The 13,164-nt window shown below is 39.7% G+C and overlaps 1 protein-coding gene across 3 annotated transcripts in view; it reads right to left on the reverse strand.

The window, feature by feature from the left end:
• LOC132816388 (protocadherin-9) overlaps positions 1–13,164 on the reverse strand; it is a 734,589-nt gene that overhangs the window by 362,021 nt on the left and 359,404 nt on the right. The window lies entirely within an intron of this gene.

Genomic DNA, 13,164 nt, shown 5'->3' on the forward strand with positions numbered 1-13,164 from the left:
GAATAGATAGCTCTTCCCTCTAAATGCTGTAGCATAGCTTCTTACACAGTGCTAACGTCTTTAATACTGTCCTGAAAACCTTGTATAGTCCAACCATTCTTTTTAACTTGAGGCCCTTTTTAGTGTCTACTTGATGGAAACTATAGTCGCTGACACTTGCCTATCAGGTGATATGGAAATAGGACAACAAACATATCAAGGCCACAACAATATGGCAAAAAACAATTAGTGCAACATTCTCAATCATCCAAAGATAAAATTACTTTTTAATCATGTGGACTTGGGTGTAATTCAAAGCATTCTTGCAAGTCCAATTCTTGCAAGTCCAATTCTTGCAAGTCCAATTCTTGCAAGTCCAATTCTTGCAAGTCCAATTCTTGCAAGTCCAATTCTTGCAAGTCCAATTCTTGCACTCCTTCCATTTTTTAAACCATAAACAAGGCTTCCTTCTTACCTTGTTTTTGTCACTCTTACTTAAAGTTCATCCCAAACTGTCAAGACATGTTGTAAATTTGAACAAAAACATACCTTAGTGTGACGATGCTGCTGCTTTAACAAGGCTATGCAGTCCTTGGTCATTTTTTTCAGAGCTGTTGTCAAAGCATGGATACCAAAAGGTATGGGGCTGTAGGGCCAGTTAGATTATTGCTGGTAGTTACTGCCCCAGGCAAAAGGCTTTCAAGTTTAAAGAAAACTTGTACAATGAAAGTGGGTTGGTCAGTTCTCCCAGCTCAGCTTTTCTCTGGTTTGATTTTTTTAAGCAAGTGAGTGAAGCTGCTGGACCCAAAGAAGCAGGTCCATGTTGCTCTAATATCTCTCCTATAAGATCCTGTGTTTGATTTTACCATTGTTGCCAAGGGGTGTTTATGGGGATTGTTGCAAGTATTTGGAACAGCATCATTAAGTTGGGATAATCTGTGGGGTTTTCGGATAAGTTATTCTCTATTCTGTTCTCTTTTGTTTGTGTTTCATTTGGTAATCCTATAAATAAATTCTGTTTTGTTTAAAATTAAGTGGTTTGACCAGCTGCAACATTCCTGGAATATCCACTATAAAACTGCTTAAAACAACTAGCAAAATTAGGATCTGGGTAACTTTCTTGAAATGTTTTGGCCATAACATTCCACATAACTAATTCTGTAAATGGGAATATGTGCTAACTAGAAGTATTGTAGAATCCATTTAGACATGGTTTCCCAGTTGTGAAATTAGAAAAGTATACAACAATCTTTTAAACACGAAAAGACCTGCATTTTGAATATTTATGTAAGAGTAAAGATATAAAGTTACAAACCCATTGAGTTTGGTGGAAAGTCAATGACCCAACTCTGATTCTCCCTCCACAGTTGCAGTCTAACTGACGTTTTTTTTTTGTTCATTCATGGGCTATGAACAACATTAATTACCCTGAGAAAGTGCTAATGAACTGTCCTCATGAACCAGATCTAACCGCATGTACATCTACTGGACCTCAGCTAGACTATTGTGAATAGTTTTGGGCAAATTATAGGAAGGAAGTAAACGTATTACAGAGGTTGTAGGAGATTTACAAGAAGAGTTCCAGGGATGAGAAACTTGAGATATGGAGATTAATTGGATAGGATGATACTCTTCTTTGAAGACAAAGGCTAAAAGGAGATTTAATAGAAGTTTTGAAACTGATAAGGAGTCAGAGATGTATAGCACAGAAACAGACTCTTAGGTCCAACTCCTCCATGTCAACCAGATATCCTAACCTAATCCAGTCACATATGCTAATACTTGGCCCATACCCTCTAAACTCTTCCTATTCATATACCCATCTAGATGCCTTTTAAATGTTGTAATTGTACCAGCATCCACCACTTCCTCTGGCAGCTCATTCCACACACGCACTACCTTCTGTGTGAAAACATTGTCTGATAGGTCCCTTTTACATTTTTCCCCTCTCACCCTAACCTTATTCCTTCTAGTTCTGGACTCCTACACCCCAGGGATAAGACGTTGTCTGTTTACCCTATCCATGTCCCCCATGATTTTATAAACCTCTATAAGGACACCCCTCAGCCCCCAACAATACAGGGAAAACAGCCCCAGCCTATTCAGCCTCTCCCTGTATCTCAAACTCTCCAACCCTGGCAACATCTGTGTAAATCTTTTCTGAACCCTTTCAAGTTTCACAACATCACTCCAAAAGGAAGGAGACTAAACTGCATGCAATATTCCATGGAATAAAGAGAGTGCATTGGAACAAACTGTTCCCTTCAGAAAAAGGTTGGGAGACAAAAGATACAGATTTAAAGCAATTTGCAAAAGAAGCAAGGGTGATGACAAGAAAAGAAAAACATTTCATTTTACACAAGGAGGAGTCTACAGGAGTTCCTCAGGGTAGTGTCCTGTGCCCAACTATCATCAACTACTTCATCAGTCACCTTCAATCCATCTTAAGATCAAAGTGGAAATGTTTGCTGACGATTGTACAATGTTCAGCATCATTCATAACTCTTCAGGTGCTGAAGCAGTCCATGTTCATTTGAACAAGATCTGGACAATATCCAGGCTTGGGCTGACAAGTGGCAAGTAACATTCATGTCTGACATTCCCTTTAAGAGCCAATCTAACATGCAATGGCATTACCATCATTGAATCCCCCACTAGCAACATCCTAAGTGTTAACAATGACCAGAAACTCAACTGGATTAGCCATATAAATGCAGTGGCTACAAGAACACGTCAAAGACTAGGAATCTTGCACTGAGCAACTCACTTGCTGACTCCCCACTTTCTGTCCACCATCCACAAGGCACCAGTCAGAAGTCTGATGAAATACACCCGACTTGCCTGCTAACAATGCTCAAGAAGCTTGACATCATTGGAGGACAAAGCAACCTGCTTGATTGGCATTGGATCCACAACCATACATTCCCTCTACCACTGACAGTCAGTAGCAGCAGTGTGTACTTTCTACAAGATGCACTGCAGAAATTCACCAGAGATCCTTAAATTGTACCTTCTAATCCACAACCATATCCAACCAGAAGGACAAGGCCAGCAGATACATTGGAACATCACCACCTACAAATTCCCCTCCTAATCATTCATAATCCTGACATGGAAATACAACACCGTCCCTTCAGTGTCACTGGTTCAAAATCCTGGAATTCCCTTCCTACAGCACATGGACTGCAAAGATTCAAGGTAGGTCACCACCACCTTCTTAAAGGCAACTTGGGATGGGCAATAAATGCTGGCCCAACGAACAATACCCATATCCCATGAGTGAATAAAACAAAAAGTAATGCACTAACTGGAAGTGTGTTGGAGGCACTTTCAATCAAAGCACTCAAGAGGGTTCTAGAAGACTATCTGAATACAATTAGTGTACAGCATTTTGGCTAAAGGCAGGAGATTTCACAAAATCACATTGCTCATCCAGAGAACTGGTGCAGCATGGTGGACTGAATGGTGACCTTATGCCCTGTAACAATTATGCAGTACTGTGTTGTTGTTAATGGCGTTGTTTGACACAATGATGAATTGTTGCATGACAAGATGGTTTATAATTTGGTATGGTGGCTTGCTCAGTGCTTAGGTAAATACTATGTGACCCATACTATTTTATTGTTTAATAAACTTTGCAATTGCATAAGATTTAACTCAGTGGCAACCATATTTCAAAATGCTCACTGTCACGTCTAGGCCAGATTAGGCAAAGACAATAGATTTCTTTCTCCAAATAACAGTAGTGAAACATACGTATTTACAACAAACCAACAGTTTCGTGTTCACCATTGCTGTTTTTCTGGTTTCAGGTTTATTTAACTGAACTCAAATTTCACAGCTGCTATGACGGGATTTGAACTCTTATCTCCAGATCATTAGGCCAAATGTCTATATTAATCATCCAGTAACACAGCAATAATTCTATTTTCCACCAGTTCCCTCATTTGAGCATTCTGATGTTTTTCAGATTTTCAGCATCTACAGTAAATTGCTTTAATTCAATTTAAACTTTTCTCATACACATTTTAAGACATGTTGGGCTGTTTTTGCCATTCTTACCTTACTTTACCTTCAGTTGAATTAAAATCAATCAAATCAATCTGTGCAATTATACATCTCTAAAGTAAGTGGGACTTGAATCTGGGCTTCTGGATCCTGAGGCACAGACACTACCGCTATGCCACAAGAACCCATTTGAATTAAAAATTGAGATATTTTCTAATTAACCTGCTCTGAGATAGTATTACACACATCCGATACAGGTTGGACTTGAATCCATGTCTCCTAGCTCAGAGGGAGGGACACTACCAGCATGCCACTACAGCCCTCCGAAAGAAGAATGGATCTAATTCCCTTTTATTTGTTTCAGCTCAACTATAAAGCATTGCACTAGGTGGCAGCCTGATCCACAAATCACCAACTTAACAGTCTAAATACGTTGGGGTTCTTTAGGTTTTCTCTTTTCATAGACATTACTTCTCTAAATTAATGTTCTTGATTGCCTTAATCATTCCCTAAAATTTGGATTCTGTTTTCACTAACTATTAAATTTTTATTTCTCACTCCAACTAGAATAGATGTAATCCCTGCTTCAGAGAGACGTGGTCTGAACGGAAAGTATCCTTTTCTTTTTAAACTGATTTTAACATCTCCTTGTGGGTTATTATGGTTAGCCTCCGTACTATGCAGTTATATTGAACTCTGTGGAACTAAATATGATTCTGAGTATATAACAAGTGGATGTTATGATATAGTTTGTCTTTCTGGATTCATTTAAGAAAGAGTTGGATAGAGCTCTCAAAGATAGTGGAATCAAGGGTTATGGAGATAAGGCAGGAAGCGGATACTGATTAGGAATGATCAGCCATGATCACATTGAATGGCAGTGCAGGCTCGAAGGGCTGAATGGCGTACTCCTGCACCTATTGTCTATTGTTTATCCCTGCCCCACACCAAATCTGACTCTGATATGTTTGATATCAATTCTTCCTAAGTCTTGGTTGAACTTACATTTTAGAATCATAGAGATGTACAGCATGGAAACTGACCCTTCGGTCCAACCTGTCCATGCCGACCAGATATCCCAACCCAATCTAGTCCCACCTGCCAGCACCCAGCCCATATCCCTCCAAACCCTTCCTGTTCATATACCCATCCAAATGCCTCTTAAATGTTGCAATTTTTACCAGCCTCCACCACTTCCTCTGGCAGCTCATTCCATACATGTACCACCCTCTGCATGAAAAAGTGGCCATGTAGGTCTCTTTTATATCTTTCCCCCTCACTCTAAACCTATGCCCTCTAGTTCTGGACTCCCTGACCCCAGGGAAAAGACTTTGTCTATTTATCTGATCCATGCCCCTCATAATTTTGTAAACCTCTATAAAGGTCACCCTTCAGCCTCCGATGCTCCAGGGAAAACAGCCCTAGCCTGTTCAACCTCTCCCAATAGCTCAAATTCTCCAACCCTAGCAACATCATTGTCAATCTTTTCTTAACCTTTTCAAGTTTCACAACATCTTCCCAATAGGAATGTGGGATATAGGTAAAGGAGTGTTACTTCTGCAATCATAATTACTTATGCAAGGTAAATGCACTCACACCAGTGTATAATTGTTTCAACCAGGAGCTAAGTCAACAAGAATGAAAACTATGTGGAGGAAATATGTAACTGTTTTTGTATTAGCTAAAATGTGCATCCAAGAATAAAACATGCCTGCAAACAATGGTAGATGTTACAGACAAATACATAAGGTGCTGTGAGGATGTAGGTTAAGCCAGATATACTTGTACAAGCAGCAGTTATAAGCATCTATTTCCCACTTCTGCAAAAAGAAAACCCCAATTAAAAGGTCATATGGATAATATGGTTGGGGAAAGGGAGGAAATGTCACAGGTGGGGGAAGTAGATAGTAGTGAAGGAGGATATACCTAACAATGGGCCACAGCAGGATGTGGTGAAATGGTCAAGTAAAACTTGTATTTTGTTATGCATAAGGCCAGATAAGGCAAGAGATAAACAATAGTAATGGGCACCAGGTTTGGAGTAGTAAATCCTATATAAGATATGTACTTGCTAAACTCTGCGTGCCAATTCCAAGCACCACGCTTACAAGCGTGTAATATACATACCGATTGCTCCAGATCTTGTCTCGGACTGAAATTATTGAAGTGAGTGAGCTTTGTTTCTCACAGGAAGGGGACCAGAATGGTACGCAATATTCCAACAGTAGCCTAACCAATGTCCTGTACAACTGCAACATGACCTCCCAACTCTTGTACTCAATACTCTGATCAATAAAGGAAAGCATACCAAACGCCTTCTTCACTATCCTATCTACCTGCGACTCAATTTTCAAGGAGCTATGAACCTGCACTCCAAGGTCCCTTTGTTCAGCAACACTCCCTAGGATCTTACCATTAAGTGTATAAGGCCTGCTAAGATTTGCTTTCCCAAAATGCAGCCCTCGCATTTATCTGAATTAAACTCCATCTGCCACTTCTCAGCCCATTGGCCCATCTGGTCAAGATCCTGTTGTAAATCGGAGGTAACCCTCTTCACTGTCCACTACATCTCCAATTCCCGATGACGTTAACAATATCTCATTGACAATTTTAAGTTTTATTCAATAATGTCCTTTCATATTTTAAATTGTGACTGCAGTTGTAGAGAAATCATAAAAATGCTGATAGAAATTAGTTTATAAATTCTATTGCATCAAATGCACAGAGAGAACTCCCTGTCTGTTTCCATTTATATCTACCCTTTTTTCCATCAATGTTTATTCCATTATTGACTAATATATCCAGTACCTTACCTTCCTTAAGATTTTAACCTTCATCTATCAATATGTGTGAGGCACTTTTCCACAAGTTAAAACTATCTGCAAACTTAATGGTATTTCATTTTGGACATACTCTCTGAAGCTTTTTCATTAATACTTTGAACAGCAGAATTCTGAGAGCAGGAATATTAGGGGATTTGTGTTTCCAGATGTAAATAGCAAACTGTATTAGTGATCACTGCTTTTCCTATAATATTATCAACAGATCAACTATTATCTAAATTTTCACTTTCAGCTTTATTCCAAAAGTTCTGCAACTTTAGTTTGTATCTTGTAGTATACTATATATCTAAATTCTGTTAAAGTCAGCTTTCATGGTAATCACCATTGTACCAGTATTTTCTGATTAGTTTAAAATTTCAACAAAAAAAATGATGTCTTTCCTCTATAATTTTTTCCACTTCTCTCCTAAAAGGGGCTGACATGCAGAATCACCATTCCATCAGTACTGAGGGACTTTCAATACTCAGCCAAGTGGCCTTTCATCATTATAACAATCAAGCGTTATGGACTGAGAGCAGGAAAATGGATTTGAGGTAGATGATTGGCCACAATCAGAACAAATAGTTGACCAGAATGCAGGGTCAAATGGCTTACTCTTACTTCCATCTAAGATAATGAATAGCAGCAGAATATTTGACCACTAAATGTCGCATGACTAAGCTTAAATGTATCTTTATCAGGGTAAAAGATGCATGTTCTCCATCAGTCTTTAACAGGTAATGTTCAGGACTGGAAATTTAAATTAATTCTGTACCCTTTCCTTAACTCTTGGCACATTTAGGGTAATTGTACACTTTGTACAAGCTATCCTACTTGAGATCAGTGCCAAACTCAGTAACAATTTTTAAAAATCATTCTGAATTTTCATTATATTGCATTTATATTAATAACTGACCATTATAAATTCTCAGAATTCATTCAGATATTTTTGCTAACTCTTAAACTTTTAAAATTAACATATGGATTGTGACTAAGAAATTGACTGCAGCACTGGAATTGGTTATTCCATGCCCTAAATTCTTATCATGCATTCTGATCTTACTATTCCAAACAGATGCCAAATGATGCAATAAGCATAGCAACCTATTAGAAGTAAAAAAAAACAGAAGGAGTCAAATAAATTGTGGCTTGTATCTAAATCTGGGCTCATACAGGACTCTCCTTCATTTCTTTAAATTTCAAAAATGTACTTTATTCATACCACACATAACCACAAATGCAGTTCAGTTCTGTACAATAACATATCAAAGAAACAAACACTGGAGTTTGACTCTATCCGGACCAATCAAAAACAACTCTTACACATGGAAGCCTATATTTGTATACCTTCATGTGCTAGGAGGATCTGATAACTGAACGGACCCCCATTTAACTTCAGCAGAAAGACCTCAAATAGAGGCCCTTTGCCTACTGTACCTTGGCAGCAGCTACCTCAAGTGTCAGTGCATCCCTCAGCACATAGTCCTGGAGTTTGGAATGCACCAGTCTGCAACACACAGTCGAGGTCAACTCCTTGTTTCGGAAGGCCAACAAACTTTGGACAGACCAAAAAGCTTTTGGTGGATTACCCAAACTTTACTTATTTGCATAAATGACCATATATTTGATTTGAACGTTTACTGTTGCTTTCACCGATTCCCGTTAGGGATAGATAGATTTTGTACATAATATGCACAGTGAATTAGGATGGTAATGCCAAGTTACGGTTTCCCTCTCAGACAGTGAGCTGTTGTATTCTTAGAATGTGAACAGTTTATAGTGTCAAGATTGTTATTCATAGTGAAATTTTAGAGTTATGTAAATTGAAGAACATGCCTCACCATTTCATTTTTCCAAATAATTTGTTTGCCTCACTCCTTTTTTCTTTACCATCCTTTTCACATGATCTGAATCTAACTTTAGTCAGCCTTTTGAAATTTCATGAGAAGAATGTGATATTTTAATTCATACAAGTTACAGCACAAGGCCATTCAGCCCATTTATCCACACCAATATTTATACTTCACACTAGCTTCCATTTCTTCTTTTTTAGTCTCACCTCATCAGCATATCATTTATATTCCTTTCTCCATCATTTGTTCACCTAACTTTATCTTAGATGCATCAAGGTAAGTTGATGTCAGTAAGGAAAAAAAAACCAAGCTGGTTAATTGTTATTGCACTACATTTTTCCTCATCATTATTTCAGCAAATGACCAGGAACCTAACACAAATGAAGAAATTCACCTTCTCCACTGATGTAAATGAGGATATGGTTGGAGGAATGGGAACCTATCGTAATGACTTTTCAACTATTTCCTTGGAGGATCTTGATGAAGAGCTCAGAAGTCCTAGATACATAATACAAGTAATGAAATACATAACTTCAGCAATAATTTACTCAAATGTTTGCACACTAAAATGGATTTGGATATGCAATATTACTACAGTACAGAAAATCCTGGCCCATGCATTTAATAATAGTGCTTTTAAAAATGTTTCTGTGACATTATTTCAACTCAAATTATCAAAGGCAAGTAGAAAAATAACTGCAAATCATGTTATTAAGCTAAAAGGTAGAGGATTTGTCACATTGAATTTCAATCTAGACAGCTGTCCATGCCTGGGCTAGCTCAAGGCTATTTCTTTACCTTAATAGTAATAGGCACAGACAGTGTAAAAAAAAACCTTTAGCGATAGATTAAAACACAGCCTTATTGGAATGAACATATGCTTCAGATCCTGACTAGGCAAACCTACCACTACTTCTGTAATCATCCAATATAAGACTTGACACATCACCCACAAACATCTGAGACCATTTTCACAACTAGTCTTCGAGGCCCTCAGGACCTTCAAGACCACAGCTAACAAGCTTTGCTACGACATGATGTAAAGCAGTCAGAGGCTGACTTTAGAAGAACCAATTCAGAGACACACCCAACACTAATGTTGCTGAAAAGATTTACAATGCCAATCCAAAACAGTGTACTTTTAAAAAAGACTGCAGCATTCCAGTTGGAGAATGGAATGAAACAAGTACTAAATAATTAAATGCATTAATTGGGAACCAACAGTGATAATTAGGTCTATAGGGTAAGATTACACCCATCATAAACCACTTACTGCAATTAGTGGATTAGCACTTAATTGGACACAGCCACTGTGGCTTTAGTTAGGGCAATAATTATAGAAAGAGCCCTTTATTAAGCTGGGAATGGTTCCTTTATTCTGCTTACTGTATACAATTAAAAGGCTTATCATGATCCATACGCTGATGTTGAGGAGTCACAAAAGAATCTCAGTTGTTGTGGGATTAACAATCAATATTTCTAGCTGCTATGAATGTAATTCCTTGCAAAATGATTTAGTGATAACTGGTGGTTGCTTTGTTGTGAGCAATTTCAATGAATACTAACTAATGGTAAATCATTTTCATTGGCAGGCATTAGCAGAACCTCAGTAATAGCTGCTGTATACCAATCAATAGCACTCACTCTTAATCAATCAATGATCAGGTTTGCACTGTGTTTGGCAGATCAGAGAGTATTTCAAAGCACATTGAACCCCAGTAATTACTGACAAAAAGGAGCGTGATACTGTATGGATGGTCATATTTGTTATGCATGATTGCCTTGACTGGTTTAATCGCATGAGAGAGAGCAATTTTCCCCAAAAACTGCTTTTCCTTTGATCCTGGGGAAAAAAACTCAAGGGAATCAGTGATTAATTATCCTACTACTAACTTTCTTCCAAGAGGAAATAAAGACTTGTATTTCTATTGTGCTTTTCATGCCCACAAGACATCTCAAATTACCTCATACGATAAGAGACTTTTGAAGTTACTTAACATCGGAAACATAATAGTTCATTTTGAGCAGAGGAAGCTCCCAGAAACAGCAATGTGATTATGACCTGATAATTTGCTTTGTGGTATTGTTTGAGGAATAAATATTGGTCAAGACAGTGAAGTTAATTCACATGCTTTTCTTCAAAGTAATGCTATGGAATCCATAGCATGTACCTGAACAAGCAGACCTGCCTCAGTTAAATACCTCGTCTGGAAGACTGCTCCTTCAACAGTGTAATACTCCCTTAATAATGCACTGAAGCTTTTACCCAATTTGTACAGGTTATATTGAAGGAGTGTTATGTTGTCAAAGGTGTCACCTTTAAGGTAAAACATCAAACCAGAGTCCTCTTCTACACTCTTAAGTGGGCATGAACATTTCCGGGGCAATATTTCATCACCATCACTCAGTAAATCAGGCTATTTAGTGACATTGCTGTTTATGGGAACTTGCTGTGCTCTAAAGAGCTTTGGGATATCCTGAGGTCACAAAGCACCTGATGCAAATGTAAAATCCTTCTTTCTAAAGTGTTCAGTAGATTTTGCATGAATATAAGTGCTCACAGAAAGAAAGTATTCTCTTTATCTAACACGTTGAACAATCAAAGTGTTGCATTGTTATTGAAGTGGAAGCCACCATTGTCCCAAAGGACCATAGGCTGCTTGCTCATCAGAGAGATGACTGGTGATTAATTTAACCTGAGGTTAATTTTGCATCAGGCGAAAAGCATAGTTGGGAAGGTGGGGAATTTGTGTTGAATTGAGCCACCCTGTTGGATTTACTCTGCATTGAAAACCAGCCATCTGGCCACTGAACAAATGAATCCCACTTTTGAAGCTTAGTCATAATTCTCATGTAGAAAAGACAACAGTCAATTTGAATACAACATGTTCCCGGAAACAACAATGTGATAATGCGTTAAGACTTCATTGCCACGGACCTCAAACCCTCTTACAAAGAAGGCCAACTGTTTGCTTTCCTAACTGCTTGCTATATCTGCTTTTTGCTTTCAATGATCAGTGTATAAGAATCCCAAGTCCCTTTGTACATAAACTTTTTCTGATCTATCACCACTTAAATATTATTCACCATTCTGTTTTTCCTACTGAAGTTGATAAGTTCACATTTATCTACAGCATACTGAATCTTCCATGTATTTGCCTTTCCATTAAATGTTTCTAAATTATCCAGAATCCTCTTTTCCTCCTTACCATTCACAACTAGTTTTGTGTCATCAGCAAGCATGAAAATATTATATTCAACTTTGCTCAGACATCACTAACATGTTGCAAATAGCTGGAGCTGAAAATGTGTTGCTGGTTAAAACACAGCAGGTTAGGCAGCATCCAAGGAATAGGAAATTTGACATTTCGGGCATAAGCCCTTCATCAGGAATGAGGAGAGTGTGCCAAGCAGGCTAAGATAAAAGGTAGGGAGGAGGGGCGATGGAGATGTGATAGGTGGAAGGAGGTCAAGGTGAGGGTGATAGGCCGGAGTGGGGTGGGGGGCGGAGAGGTCAGGAAGAAGATTGCAGGTTAGGAGGGCAGTGCTGAGTTGAGGGAACCGACTGAGACAAGGTGGGGGAGGGAAAATGAGGAAACTGGAGAAATCTGAGTTCATTCCTTGTGGTTGGAGGGTTCCCAGGCGGAAGATGAGGCGCTCCTCCTCCAGCCGTCGTGTTGTTGTGTTCTGCCGGTGGAGGAGTCCAAGGACCTGCATGTCCTCGGTGGAGTGGGAGGGAGAGTTAAAGTGTTGAGCCACGGGGTGGTTGGGTTGGTTGGTCCGGGCGTCCCAGAGGTGTTCTCTGAAGCGTTCCGCAAGTAAGCGGCCCGTCTCCCCAATATAGAGGAGGCCACATCGGGTGCAGCGGATGCAATAGATGATGTGTGTGGAGGTACAGGTGAACTTGTGGCGGATATGGAAGGATCCCTTGGGGCCTTAGAGGGAAGTGAGGGAGGAGGTGTGGGCGCAAGTTTTACATTTCCTGCGGTTGCAGGGGAAGGTGCCGGGAGTGGAGGTTGGGTTGGTGGGGGGTGTGGACCTGACGAGGGAGTCACGAAGGGAGTGGTCTTTGCGGAACGCTGATAGGGGAGGGGAGGGAAATATATCCTTGGTGGTGGGGTCCGTTTGGAGGTGGCGGAAATGACGGCGGATGATACGTTGTATATGGAGGTTGGTGGGGTGGTAGGTGAGAACCAGTGGGGTTCTGTCTTGGTGGTGGTTGGAGGAGCGGGGCTCAAGGGCGGAGGAGCGGGAAATGGAGGAGATGCGGTGGAGGGCATCGTCGATCACGTCTGGGGGGAATCTGCGGTCCTTGAAGAAGGAGGCCATCTGGGCTGTGCGGTGTTGGAACTGGTCCTCCTTGGAGCAGATGCGGCGGAGACGAAGGAATTGGGAATATAGGATGGAGTTTTTACAGGGGGCAGGGTGGGAGGAGGTGTAGTCCAGGTAGCTGTGGGAGTCAGTCGGTTTATAGTAGATGTCTGTGTTGAGTCGGTCGCCCG

The sequence above is a fragment of the Hemiscyllium ocellatum genome, chromosome 6 (genome assembly GCF_020745735.1).
Source record: "Hemiscyllium ocellatum isolate sHemOce1 chromosome 6, sHemOce1.pat.X.cur, whole genome shotgun sequence".
Taxonomy (NCBI): Eukaryota; Metazoa; Chordata; class Chondrichthyes; order Orectolobiformes; family Hemiscylliidae; genus Hemiscyllium; species Hemiscyllium ocellatum.